Source organism: Cetorhinus maximus, chromosome 21 (genome assembly GCF_964194155.1).
Source record: "Cetorhinus maximus chromosome 21, sCetMax3.hap1.1, whole genome shotgun sequence".
Taxonomy (NCBI): domain Eukaryota; kingdom Metazoa; phylum Chordata; class Chondrichthyes; order Lamniformes; family Cetorhinidae; genus Cetorhinus; species Cetorhinus maximus.
Window position 1 is genome coordinate 79,453,506 of NC_135899.1, and position 12,438 is coordinate 79,465,943.

Sequence of the window (12,438 nt, forward strand, 5' to 3'; positions counted from 1 at the left end):
TCCCTCCACCACCAATGAACAATGGCAGCAGTGTGTACCATCTACAAGATGCCCTGCAACAACTCACCAAGCCTCCTTAGACAGCACTTTCCAAACCCACAGTTGCTACCATCTAGAAGGACAAGGGCAGCAGACACATGGGAACACCACCACCTGGAAGTTCCCTTCCAAGCCACACACCATCCTGACTTGGAAATATATCGCCCGTTCCTTCACTGTTGCTGGGTCAAAATCCTGGAACTCCCTCCCTAACAGTGCTGTGGGTGTACCTACACCACATGGGCTGCAGCAGCTCAAGAAGGCAGCTCCCCACCACCTTCTCAAGGGCAATTAGGGATGGCAATAAATACTAGCCTAGCCAGCATCACCCACATCCTGTTAAAGAATGTTTAAAAACCCATCACAGTTTTTTTTAAAAAAACACTGGCGACAGCAGAACTGAGAGGTTGAGGCTGTTTAAATCAGTTGAGGGATGCCCTCAGTTATTTTAAGATTATGATAGAGTAGCCATAGAGACATTATTTCCACTTGAAAACTGAAACTCTCATCTCGCAAAATGCTGCGGATGCTGGGAGTCTGTTGGAAATTTCAAGAGTCAAATTGATAAATCCTTGTTGGGAAAGAATATAAGAAAGAAAGACTTGCATTATATTAAAACCTTTCGCAACCATTAAACAACTCAAAGCACTTTACAGCCAGTTAAATACTTCTGAAGGGTTGCTTTGTGGGAAACACAGCATCCAATTTGAGCACATCAAACTCACACAAACAGCAATGTGATAATTATCCTAGAACCTGTTTTTGTAATATTGGTTGAGGGATAAACATTGGCCAGGACACTAGGCATAAATCCCCTGCCTTTCTTTGAAATAGTGCCATGCAATCTTATACATCCACCTGAGAGAGATTCAATTTAACATGTCCTCTGAAAAATGACATCACCTTTTCAGTACTACACTAGAATTTTGCGCTCAAATCCTGAAGAACAACTTGAACTCACAACATTCTGACTCAGATGCAAGAGTGCTACCAACTGAACCAGAAATGACATATCAAGGGATATGGTGCAAATGTAGGCAAATGGAGTTGCTGTGCAGATCACCCATGATCTAATTGAATGGTGGAGCATTCCTTCGACAGCATCTCGCAAACCCAAGACCTCTACTGCCTAAAAGGACAAAGGCAACAGATGCATGAGAACACCACCACCTGCAAGTTCCCTTCCAAGCCACACACCATCCTGACTTGGAACTATATTCCTTCACTGTCTCTGAATCAAAATCCTAGAACTCCCTCCCTAACAACACTGTGGGGGTACCTACACCACATGGACCGCAGTGGTTCAAGAAGGCAGCTCACCAACACCTTCTCAAGGGCAATTAAGGATTGGCAACAAATTCTAGCCTAGCGAGCAATGCCCACATCCTGTAAAAGAATTTTAAAAAGGCTTGAGGGGCTAACTGATCTACTCCTATTACTATGGTTCTACGTGAGGTAATTTATAGGTTTTCTCAGCACCACCTAATGTCTAATTGTAAATAGGCAGTATGGTACCTGTTCCACTGTTCCCGAGTTTACTGCATCCTCTGAGTAAGCTGCAAGTTGACTTAAATCTTCTGTTCCTCCAAGGGTTACTGAGGTGCCCAGTATGAATTCAATGAGAACAATGGTTGAAGCTTGATTACTAAATCCTGTTGGTCACATTATTGGGACTTTTGAACATCTAACCAGTGAAAATCACGATTGCACTGTGCTGGCATTATCTACCTTAATCAACAGTCAATAATGAACATTGCATTTTATAAATTGAATGATACGTATGCACAGGTTACCAGGACAACCAGAACCAAATTCTCATAAAGGTGCAACTGCTTCAGTCTGACATTCAAGCCTAATAACTTGTTTCTTAGATACAGGGATACCTTGCGCAGAAATGTACATTATTGTATTGGCATAAAGAGAAGAATAGCATCATTTAGTTTGTCCTTTTGTGTTGTGCTTGCTGCTCATTTTCTTTCTATGAAGAAGTAATTCTAAAACTTTTGGCAACAATTCCTTAGGTTAAAATGCACTTGAATTGGAATTGGATGTCACAGTGAGATAGATACCACTATCTGATACTGAAGCAGTCCATGTCCAAATGCAGCAAGACCTGGACAATATCCAGGCTTGGGCTGACAAGTGGCAGGTAATATTTGCACAACACAGGTGTCGGGCAATGACCGTCGCCAACAGGAGAAAATCCAACCATCTCCCCTTGATGTCCAATGGCATTACCATCATTGAGTACCCCACTATCAACATCCTGGAGGTTACTGTTGACCAGAAACTGAACTGGACTAGCCATGTACATAGTGTAGCTACAAGAGCAGGTCAGAGGCTAGGGATCCTGCAATGTGTAACTCACCTCCTGACTCCCCAAAGCCTGTCCACCATCTACAAGGCTCAAGTCAGGAGTGTGGTGGAATACTCCCCACTTGACACCATCCAAGACAAAGCTTGATTGGCACCACATCCACAAATATTCACTCCCTCCATAATCGACGCACAGTAGCAGCAGTGTGTACCATCTACAAGATGCACTGCAGGAATTCACCAAGGCTCCTTCAACAGCACCTTCCAAACCCACGACCACTACCATCTAGAAGGACAAGGGCAGAAGATAGATGGGAACATCACCACCTAGAAGTTCCCCTCCAACTTACTCACCATCCTGACTTGGAAATATATCACCGTTCCTTCACTGTCACTGGGTCAAAACCTTGGAACTCCCTCCCTAATAGCACTGTGGGTGTACCTACACCACATGGACTGCAGCGGTTCAAGGAGGCAGCTCACCACCACCTTCTCAAGGGCAACTAGGGATGGGCAATAAATGCTGGCCTAGCCAGCGAAGCCCACATCCTATGAATGAATTAAAAAATACTTAGCCCTTCACCTCTCTTCGGGATTCACATCCAGTGTAAACTGGTTAATGATGGTGTCTATCAGCTAGATGCAAGGGTCTTTCATGACAAACTTAAAATAGTCAGAGTTTCATGAGTGGGCACAAAACCATCTCTATTTCAACTCAAAAGAGGAGGCCTCACTCAAGGAGGCCCTGGGATAACTGGTGTGGATACTGGAAAATGCTGGGAGGTGATGTTTGACCTTGAGCTGAGGTAAATTGTAGAGGGAGATAGAGGGAGTTTTGCTCTGCATCTAAATGTGCTGTATCTGACTGAGAAATTAAGTGTCACTTGCCAATCACTGGAAATGATGCCCTTGATGAGAATCCTTCAGAAATGGTCTTTGTTTAGTATTTAGGTGTCCCATTTCCACAAAATAGCTACATGATGTAAGTACCATCAGTGTGTGTGTGGCATTTGTGTCTGGATGTCTTCCCGAACGCTTGCGTGTGTCTGCAATATTACACTCATACACTCAAACATCCAGTGACGCCAATGGACTACTCCATCCAGTCACTTAGGCTGCACACAACATGGTTCCTTAACCCTTTTTTCAGAATGGTGGAATTTCTAAGTTCCAGAGTTAGAAAATCTAAAGCTGAAGCCTGTCAAAACAAATATAACTTTCAGTGAAACAGACCTGATGTTCTAACACTGTGGTCTATTGAGTGAATCAGTATAATCCAGTGACTGGCAAGGCTGAAACTTTATCAAGCGTTTAACCCATCTGCTCAACAGTGACCTTCAGAGAACTCTGATGTGTTCTTTCCCGAACAGATCCAGTCCTACGCGCAGATTGTGCACTCTGCCCATAGAGTACTAAGTGCATCAATCAGACAGCCTCTGGGTCGGACATGGCAACACTCCAGAACAAAAAGGCTGTTTTTATGCAAAATCTAATCGGTAGGCGCACGATTAACCTGTCCTTGAAGCTCTGACGCCCCCGCTATGTGCTCATCAACACTAAACACAGGGAGAGAGAAACGTACACTTACCACTTCGAGTGTTCCTACAGAGCTGTCTGCAAGTCAAGGGCTTCGCTGTGACTGAGCTGGGTCACAGCCTTGCTGAAAGCTACTTGTCTTCATATAGCAGGAGTCCCGTCTCACCGTCTGAGTCAGTGCCTCATCTTCCTGTAGTCGGGGGGCTGCGGCTGGTGGCGTGGAATCTTACAGATTCCCAGCGCATCGGAGCACAGCCAACCAGGGAAAGAGAACTGCTTCCTTAAATATGACTAAATTCATTGGTGGGAATGTTAAAGTCAAATTCAAACAGGTTGAAATTCCATTTAAAGGGGCAGTGCCACCATCTCTTTGTTGCAGCTTAAAATCGAAGTATAATTGTGCAATAGTATCTTGGCACTTACTCTATTGGGTGCCTTAGCGTTAACCCTGCTGACTGAGAGGTGTCAGAGCATTAACCCTGCAGGGTGAGAGGTGTCTGAGTGTTAACGCTGCTGACTGAGAGGTGTCTGAGCATTAACCCTGCTGGGTGAGAAGTGACTGAGTATTAACACTGCTGGGTGAGAAGTGACTGAGTATTAACACTGCTGGGTGAGAGGTTCCCGATTATTAATCTTGCTGGGTGAGAGGTGCCTGAGTATTAACACTGCTGGGTGAGAGGTGACTGAGTATTAGCCCTGCTGGATGAGAGGTTCCCGATTATTAATCCTGCTGGGTGAGAGGTGTCTGAGTATTAATCCTGCTGGGTGAGAGGTGCCTGAGTATTAATCCTGCTGGGTGAGATGCCTGACCAATAATACTTCTGGGATAGAGGTGCCTGAGTATTAACCCTGCTGGGTGAGAGGTGCCTGAGTATTAACCCTGCTGGGTGAGAGGTGCCTGAGCATTAACACTGCTGGGATAGAGGTGCCTGAGTATTAACCCTGCTAGGTGAGAGGTGCCTGAGCATTAACACTGCTGGGATAGAGGTGCCTGAGTATTAACCCTGCTGGGTTAGAGGTGCCTGAATATTAACCCTGCTGGGTGAGAGGTGCCTGAGTATTAACCCTGCTGGGTTAGAGGTGCCTGAATATTAACCCTGCTGGGTGAGAGGTGCCTGAGCATTAACCCTGCTGGGTGAGAGGTGCCTGAGTATTAACCCTGCTGGTTGAGAGGTGCCTGACCATTAATGCTGCTGGGTGGGAGGTGTCTGAGTATTAACCCTACTAGTGAGGTGAAGCCTCAGGTGGTTGATTGAATGGAATTTTTTGGAAAACTGGAACACTTCATTAGCCCTCTACTGAAGATTCAGCCTCCCAATGGGGTTCAGGACCCCAACTCTCTTCAGTGTCTCTGTTCTGAAGATGTCTGCATTCTTTGTCAGGTTGCTAGGGCTGCTAATTTGACGCTATCAACAAATTTTAATATCATTCAACTTGCATTTGCAGCAATCCCATTTACATAAATAGAAAAACAAAAGAGCTCCCAGCTCAGATCTCTGGGATCCTGCCAACCTGAAAGCATTTACAACGCCCTACTCTCCACTTTCACCCAGCTACCTCTTCCAAGTGGTTACATTCCCTCCAATACCATGTCTCTTAGTTTTTCTCATCATTTCAGAAATTGCCACCTCTTCAGGTGCCTTCAGGAAATCTTTCTTCTGCTGGTCGTGAATGGTTATTCTGATTGGTTGAGCTCAGCTAAGCTCAGTTGAGAACAGATATTGAAATGAGAAGCAGCCCTTAAAGTAACTTGGAAGTAGTAGCACTCAGATTGTCATTTAGCAATGTGTCCCTCAACTGAATCCATTTGATTTAATGAATCCTTCTGTCCTGTAATCCATGGGATCCTACTTACCTTAAGCACTATCTTAATGATGAGAAGGCAGAAATCTGCAACAGGTGAATGAAGGCAGCTCTGATGTCCATTGGTGTGTGGTTCCTTGAAGACAGTAGTCTGCCTTTGTGTTGTTTTGCTGTGGCTTATATTAAGTACAAACTGTACACCTGCCAGTCTCCATGGCAATCCTGTTACTAGAAAATGCTGTAATGGCCTACCAGTGCCAGGATCCAAGGTTATGTTGTGTTTATCATTCAGTAGTTTCTTTTATCAGCTGACACACCTCTGTTACTTTCCTCTCACTGACTTGGGAAATGTTTATCTGATTGTGGATCCAGTGGAAAGATCTCATCCCAAGTGCTGATCTGGTGAAAGGAGAGCTCGAAAGAGCAGCATTGATTAAACACAGTGATATACCTTGTGATGATCTGACGACTACAGGAGAGTGATCAGGAACTGAAAGACTTGCATGTTTTTACAATAAATGGGACACTTTAACCACTGAGCAGTCGCACCCCACATTTTACATCAGTAGCATCTCAAAAGCTGCAGATAACCTGGAGAGTAGTCACTGGAACAATATCTCTCTTAGGCAGTCCCTCGGTGTCAAGGGTAATTTGCTTCCATTCCAGTTCGATAGGTTCTGAGATGGCTAATAAGCTCAATGCACGATATGCAGGCTGCCGCATGCAGGGAAGGTGGTGCTTGGAGGGTTGGATAGATGAGTTGTTTGGAGGTTTGTGCTCCTTCTGATGGCTTGTCTTCATTTCTGCATGTTCCCAGTGAAGTACCTCTGTATTTGGAGCCTTCCCAAATGACCCTTCTCCATTTTGGTCTGGCACAAGCCAGAGTCCCCCATGAGTTGGCAGGTATGTTTGACTTCTTCAGGGATGCTTTGAGGATATCCCTATAGCTGTCTTCCTGGGAGGCTCCTGCCATGTCTGAGTTCCAAGTAGAGCAGTTGCTTCAGGAGTCTGGTGTCAGGCATAAGAACAACATGTCCCACTCAACGGATCTGGTTTTGAGTGATTAGTGCCTCGATGCTGGGCAAGTTGGTTTGGGAGAGGATACTGCCATTGGGCTGCTGTCTTGCCCCCTGGACTTGGAGGATCTTGCAAAGGCGCTGCTGGTGGTACTTCCCCAGTGATTTGAGGTGCCTGCTGTACGTTGTCCCAGTCTCTGAATCATAGGAGCACAGGGATCACTGCTTCCCAGTAAACCATGGCCTTAGTCTTGGGTTTGAGATCCTGGTTCTCAAATATTCTTTTCCTCAGTCGGCCGAAGGCTGAGCTGGAACATTGGAGGCGATATTGAATTTCATCATCTAGGCCTGCCTTCACCAAGAGAAATCTCCCAAGAAATGGAAAATTATCCACATTTTCCAGGGTCTCACCGTCGATCTTAATTGATGGGGGAAGTGATTTGCTGTGGAAGCTGGTTGGAAGAAGATCTTAGTTTCCTGGTTGCTTAGTGAAAGGACTTCGTCTCATATGCTTCGGAGAAGGAGCCAACAATAACCTGGAGCTCAGTTTCTAAGTGAGAGCACACACAAGTGTCATGTGCACATTGAAGCTCTATGACTGGGGTTGGAATGGTTTGAATTTTGGATAGAAGGCAACGTAGTTTAAGCAGTTTCCTGTCTGTTCTGCAATTTATCTCCACACCTTTGGGTAATTTGCTGGCAGTGAGCTGCAGTTTGCAGTGAGGAAAATAGCGTTTCATATCTCACGTGAGGCACTTTTGCCCTCTACCACTGGCTGGTTTTTAGGCTGGGGGGAGCATTAAATTGAAGGGATGGGATTCACTCCGGGTTCCGACCCACCTCGACCATACAGCAATTTTACACTGGGGTGGGCAAGGCCTTGGATGGGAAGCTTGCCCTATCTCTAATAAGGGCCATTTCCTGCCCAGTCTCAATTTTAGGCTGGTGGGAGGATTGAACCTCCATGGAGGAAGCCAAAAAGGAACAGAGTTACATCTCAGGTGGAAAGTGGGGGGGGGGGGGGGGGTGGAGAAGCCCCCTCTGAAGTTGAGCACCCCCCACCCCCACCACCACCCCCCACCCCCCTCCACCTTTAAGGCCCAGTGGACTCTGAACCTCCCTGCACTCCGGCCTCTCCCCCGAGACCCCAATCACCCCACCCCTGACCAGGCCTTCCCTACCCTCCCCAAACTGGGATCCCTTGAACGTACCTGGGCCTCCGGTGCCTGGACTTAGGCTCTGGCGTCCTCCTGCGTTTCTTCTTCAGCGTTGTCACTGCAGGGACTGGTGAGCTGCCGGCCAGTGAGGGGCACAAGTCCCGCCTGCAGCCACTTAACATTCATTCAAGCGTGAAATAGCTGCAGAGCACTTCGAGTCGGCAGGAAGCAAGACCCCACCATCCAAAAAATTTCAGGACCAGAAGTGAATTACAATTTACAGTAGGGGACAAAAAGAGCCAAAATTCAAGATTGAATTGGTTTAGAGTTTTGAGTTAGTCCAAGCAAAAGAATGTTTGAAGCAATAAATTAGTAGGTCTCACTGGTAAAAAAGCAGCTTTCCTGAGGCTATATGTAGGCTAATTGTTGTGACAGGTTCAGGACCTATACTCTGTATCTGACCTATATTGCACATGTCCTGGGAATGCTTGATGAGACAGTGTACAGGATATTTTACGCTCCCCCTAACCTCTGCTGTGCCTACTCTGGAAGTGTTTGATTGTTACGCTAGGAGGGAGAAGTGAGCAAATATTGCTGTCCTTATTTGTTGCAAGCAGAAATTCACAATTAATAGAATTGTAAATAAATCTGCGAAACTCTGAGAGTAAATTGAGATCTAATAGAGGCAGAATGCTGCTGTGCAATCAATCTAGGCACTGGCTAATGAAGCTTGCATGACCTTTATTTGAAATAAAGGTTTGATTAAATAGTTAGACATTAACTACATTGAGAGCAGTCAGCTGGTTATTTCCAGAGGCAATGAGAGTAATTACCTCACTCTACACAGAACAGCTGGGTCTGCCAGGCTAGCCAGCTGATCAAACCATTCTTTAACGTCTGAAATGGAGACACTGAATGAGGTCCTACTGCCCAGCAGCTGAATCGCTGGGGTGTCACAGAGATGTGGAAAGCAGAGTCCCTTTAGTTCCCGGACTCTGCCTGTTATGCTGGTCACAGCTGATCAGAAACACTAAGCGCCTCGGAAAACTGGAACAGTGAGCGAGAAGGAAACAGCCAGTCTGTAGCTGTTCCTGATCCCCAGCTGTTCACCCTGTGTATGGTTATCGGCTCCAGTTCCAACCTGGAATTTTTGTTTGATTTTTATACAATTTCAAATGGGAGGCTAGCTCAATTTTAAGTTGTTGCATTTTAGCACCATCTCTCACATTTCAACTTACCATGCTTGTGGTTTTATATATTTCTTCTTCCTGAAATCCCCTCCCAAATGTGTGCCTGTATTTCCTGCAACTCTATGTTTGAATCTCTGCAATCAGATCTCCACAACTCAACAACACTAAGTTGGCCCTAATCAAAGTCCTGAATGACATCCTGTATGACAGTGACTGTGGTAAACTATCCATCCTCATCCTCCTCAACCTGTCTCGGATGACCACACCATCGTCCTCTAATGCATCTTCTCTGTTTCCCAGGTGGATTACCCTCACATGGTTCTTGTCTTGCCTATCTAGTCATAGCCAGAGAATCTCCTACGATGACTTCTCTTCTCATTTCTGCATTGTTACCTCTGGAATTACCCAAGGATCTATCTTGGCTCCCCACATCTATATGGTGCCCCTCAAGGACATCATCTGAAAACACAACCTCAGATTCCATATGTACACTGGCAAGACTCAACTCTACCTCACCACAGCCACCCTTGACCCTTCCACTGTCTCTGATTTGTCATACTGCTTGCTGACAGCGTGGAGGTACTGCACTTTTCTCCAGTTAAACATTGGGGAGACCAAAGTCATTGTCTTCAGTTCTTACCACAAAATCCGTCTCCTAGCCACCAATTCCATCCTCCTCCTTGGCCATTTTCTGGGGTTGAACCAGACTGCAACCTCAGTGTCCCATCTGACCTGGCCCGAGCTTCTGACATGATATCCTCTCCTTCACAAAGACCACCTAATCTGCACCAAGTCCCGTCCACCCATCATCACTGTGTACGTAGATTTCAATTGACTCCCAGCATTCAAAGGCCTCAAATTTGGCATTTTCATCCTCATGTTAAATCCTTAAGGCCTTGTCCCTTCCTATCTCTGGAAATACATCAGCCCTAAACTTCCCCTGACCTATCCATTGCTTTGACCCTAGCCACTTGTCCATTCCCTACTCCCTTTGCCCATCATTGGTTGACATTCCTATACCTGTCTAGGCCCTAAACTCTAGAATGTCATTCCCATACCTTTCCAGCTTTCTCCCTCTCTCTCCACTGTTATAAGGCCTTCCTTCAAACCCACCTGGCTGGCCAAGTTTAGGTCACCCTTCCTAATAAAGCTGGTGGGACCTTCATAAATTTATGCAAATTGAGGTCCTATTACATCATAGGACCCCGATGCAGCTTTAACTGGGGCATGAGTGGGAAAAGCTGGAGATTTTCCACTAGACAGATACAGATTTGAAGACAGGAGAAGCCCTTTGGGTAAGTCTGAAATTTCCTTTCTGAGCCTAGGGAGGCAGGAGCCCACTAGCCTCTCAAAAATATTTATTGTGTGTCTTCTCTGTCACTGTCTCTCTGTCTCTCTTTCCATGTCTCTCACTCTGTCTCTCTCTCTCTTCCTCTGTCTCACTATCTCTCTCTCTCTCTCTGTCTGGCATCTTTACTAGATCCCTGCAAACTATTATTTCTTAGGGGAACAAAACGGGAAAGTTTGAAATCTGGCCCTTCTCAGGTTCCCATATCCAATGATTAGCCAATCAGGTAAGGCTGCTGCTGCCAGATAAGGCTGCTGCTGACTTCCTGACAACTGACCCCCACTTGCTGCCCACCTGGTGACTGACCCTTATGGTGCTGAATGAATGAAGCCAATCCAATGTTTTATTTTGGAAAAATATGCTTTATTCATAAAATATCTGAAAGAACATTACAAAACATTTCTAAATGGCCATCACAAAAAGTGCAATCATATTCAACTTTTACACATGGATCACGAGGTTCTTCAATACAATCAATGAATATTACAGTCATTTCAATATCATTACAAACAGTCAGACAGTGCGACGGTATTGGAGTTATCAACATACATCATGTTGCACTCTGAGGTGCTTCAATACAATTATGATACAATTAGTATTCACTACATGCATTCATTGTGAGTTGTTCAGCCCGAGGGGTCTATACAATTCCCAGCCCCTCAGTGCACTATGGGTGAAAGGTCTTAGACAGCAACCTTTCTCCATTGCGCCTTTGCAGTGGCTGCCCCAAGCTTTACTGCGTCCCTCAGCACGTAGTCCTGGGCCTTGGAATGTGCCAGTCTGCAACACTCGGTCAGGGACAACTCTTTGTACTGGAAGGCCATCAAATTTCAGGCAGGCCAAAGAGTGTCTTTCACTGAGTTAATGGTGCTCCAGCTGCAGTTGATGTTTGTCTTGGTGTGTGTCCCTGGGAACAGCCCATAGAGCACAGAGTCTTATGTCACAGAACTGCTCGGGATGAACCTTGACAGAAACCACTGCATCTCTCTCCAGACCTTCTTTGCAAAGGCACAATCCACAAGGAGGTGAACAATGGTCTCTTCCCCACCACAGCCACCTCGAGGGCAACGTGCAGAGGGGGTGAGACTCCTGGTGTGTAGGAAGGATCTGACGGGGAGGGCCTTTCTCATCACCAGCCAAGCTACGTCGGTGCTTGTTGGAAAGTTCTGGCGAAGAGGCATTCTGCCAAATGACTTTGACAGTCTGCTCAGGGAACCATCCACCAGAATCCACCATCTCCTTTTCCCACAGGGCCTCTAGGACGTTACGAGCTGACCACTGCCTGATGGACTTGTGGTCAAAGGTGTTTCTCTGCATAAATCTTTCCATGAAGGACAGGTGGTACGGCACGGTCCAACTACTTGGAGCGTTCCGCGGCAGCGTGGCCAGACCCATTCTTTGCAACACCGGGGACAAGTAGAACCTCAGCACATAGTGACACTTGGTGTTTGCATACCGAGGGTCTACGCACAGCTTGATGCAGCCAGACACAAAGGTGGCCATCAGGATGAGGGCAATGTTGGGCATGTTTTTTCCTCCTTTATCTAGAGGTTTGCACATCGCATCCCTACGAACACAATCCATCTTTGGCCTCCAGATCAAGCGAAAGATAGCTCGAGTGATCGCCACAGCGCAGGAGTGAGGAATGGGCCAGACCTGTGCCACGTACAGCAACAGCGAGAGTGCCTCACACCTGATAACCAGGTTCTTACCAGCAACGGAGAGGGAGCATCACTCCCACATGCCCAATTTTCTTTCCACCTTAGTCACTCGCTCATTCCAATTTCTAACGCATGCCCTGGTCCCTCCAAACCATATCTCCAGCACCTTCAGGCAGTCTGACCTGACAGTGATGGGGACAGAGGATCGGTCAGCCCAGTTCCCAAAGAACATGGCCTCCCTCTTGCCACGATTTACCTTGGCTCCTGATGCCAGTTCGAACTAGTCACAAATGTTGATCAGTCTGCGCACCGACAGCGGATCAAAGCAGAAGACGGCGACATCGTCCATGTACAGGGAGGCTTTGACCTGAG

General features: G+C 46.3%; 1 protein-coding gene across 2 annotated transcripts in view; it reads right to left on the bottom strand.

Moving 5' to 3' along the window:
• Positions 1 to 4,182, bottom strand: part of cldn23l (claudin 23-like) — a 28,215-nt gene extending 24,033 nt beyond the window's left edge. Inside the window, exon 1 of one of the 2 annotated variants that reach the window (XM_078566305.1) lies at positions 3,944 to 4,182. The gene's annotated coding sequence lies outside the window, so the exon portion shown is untranslated. Of the gene's footprint in view, positions 1 to 3,937 lie in introns of both variants that reach the window. The other variant, XM_078566306.1, reaches the window with a different exon arrangement.
• Positions 4,183 to 12,438: the final 8,256 nt, after the last annotated feature.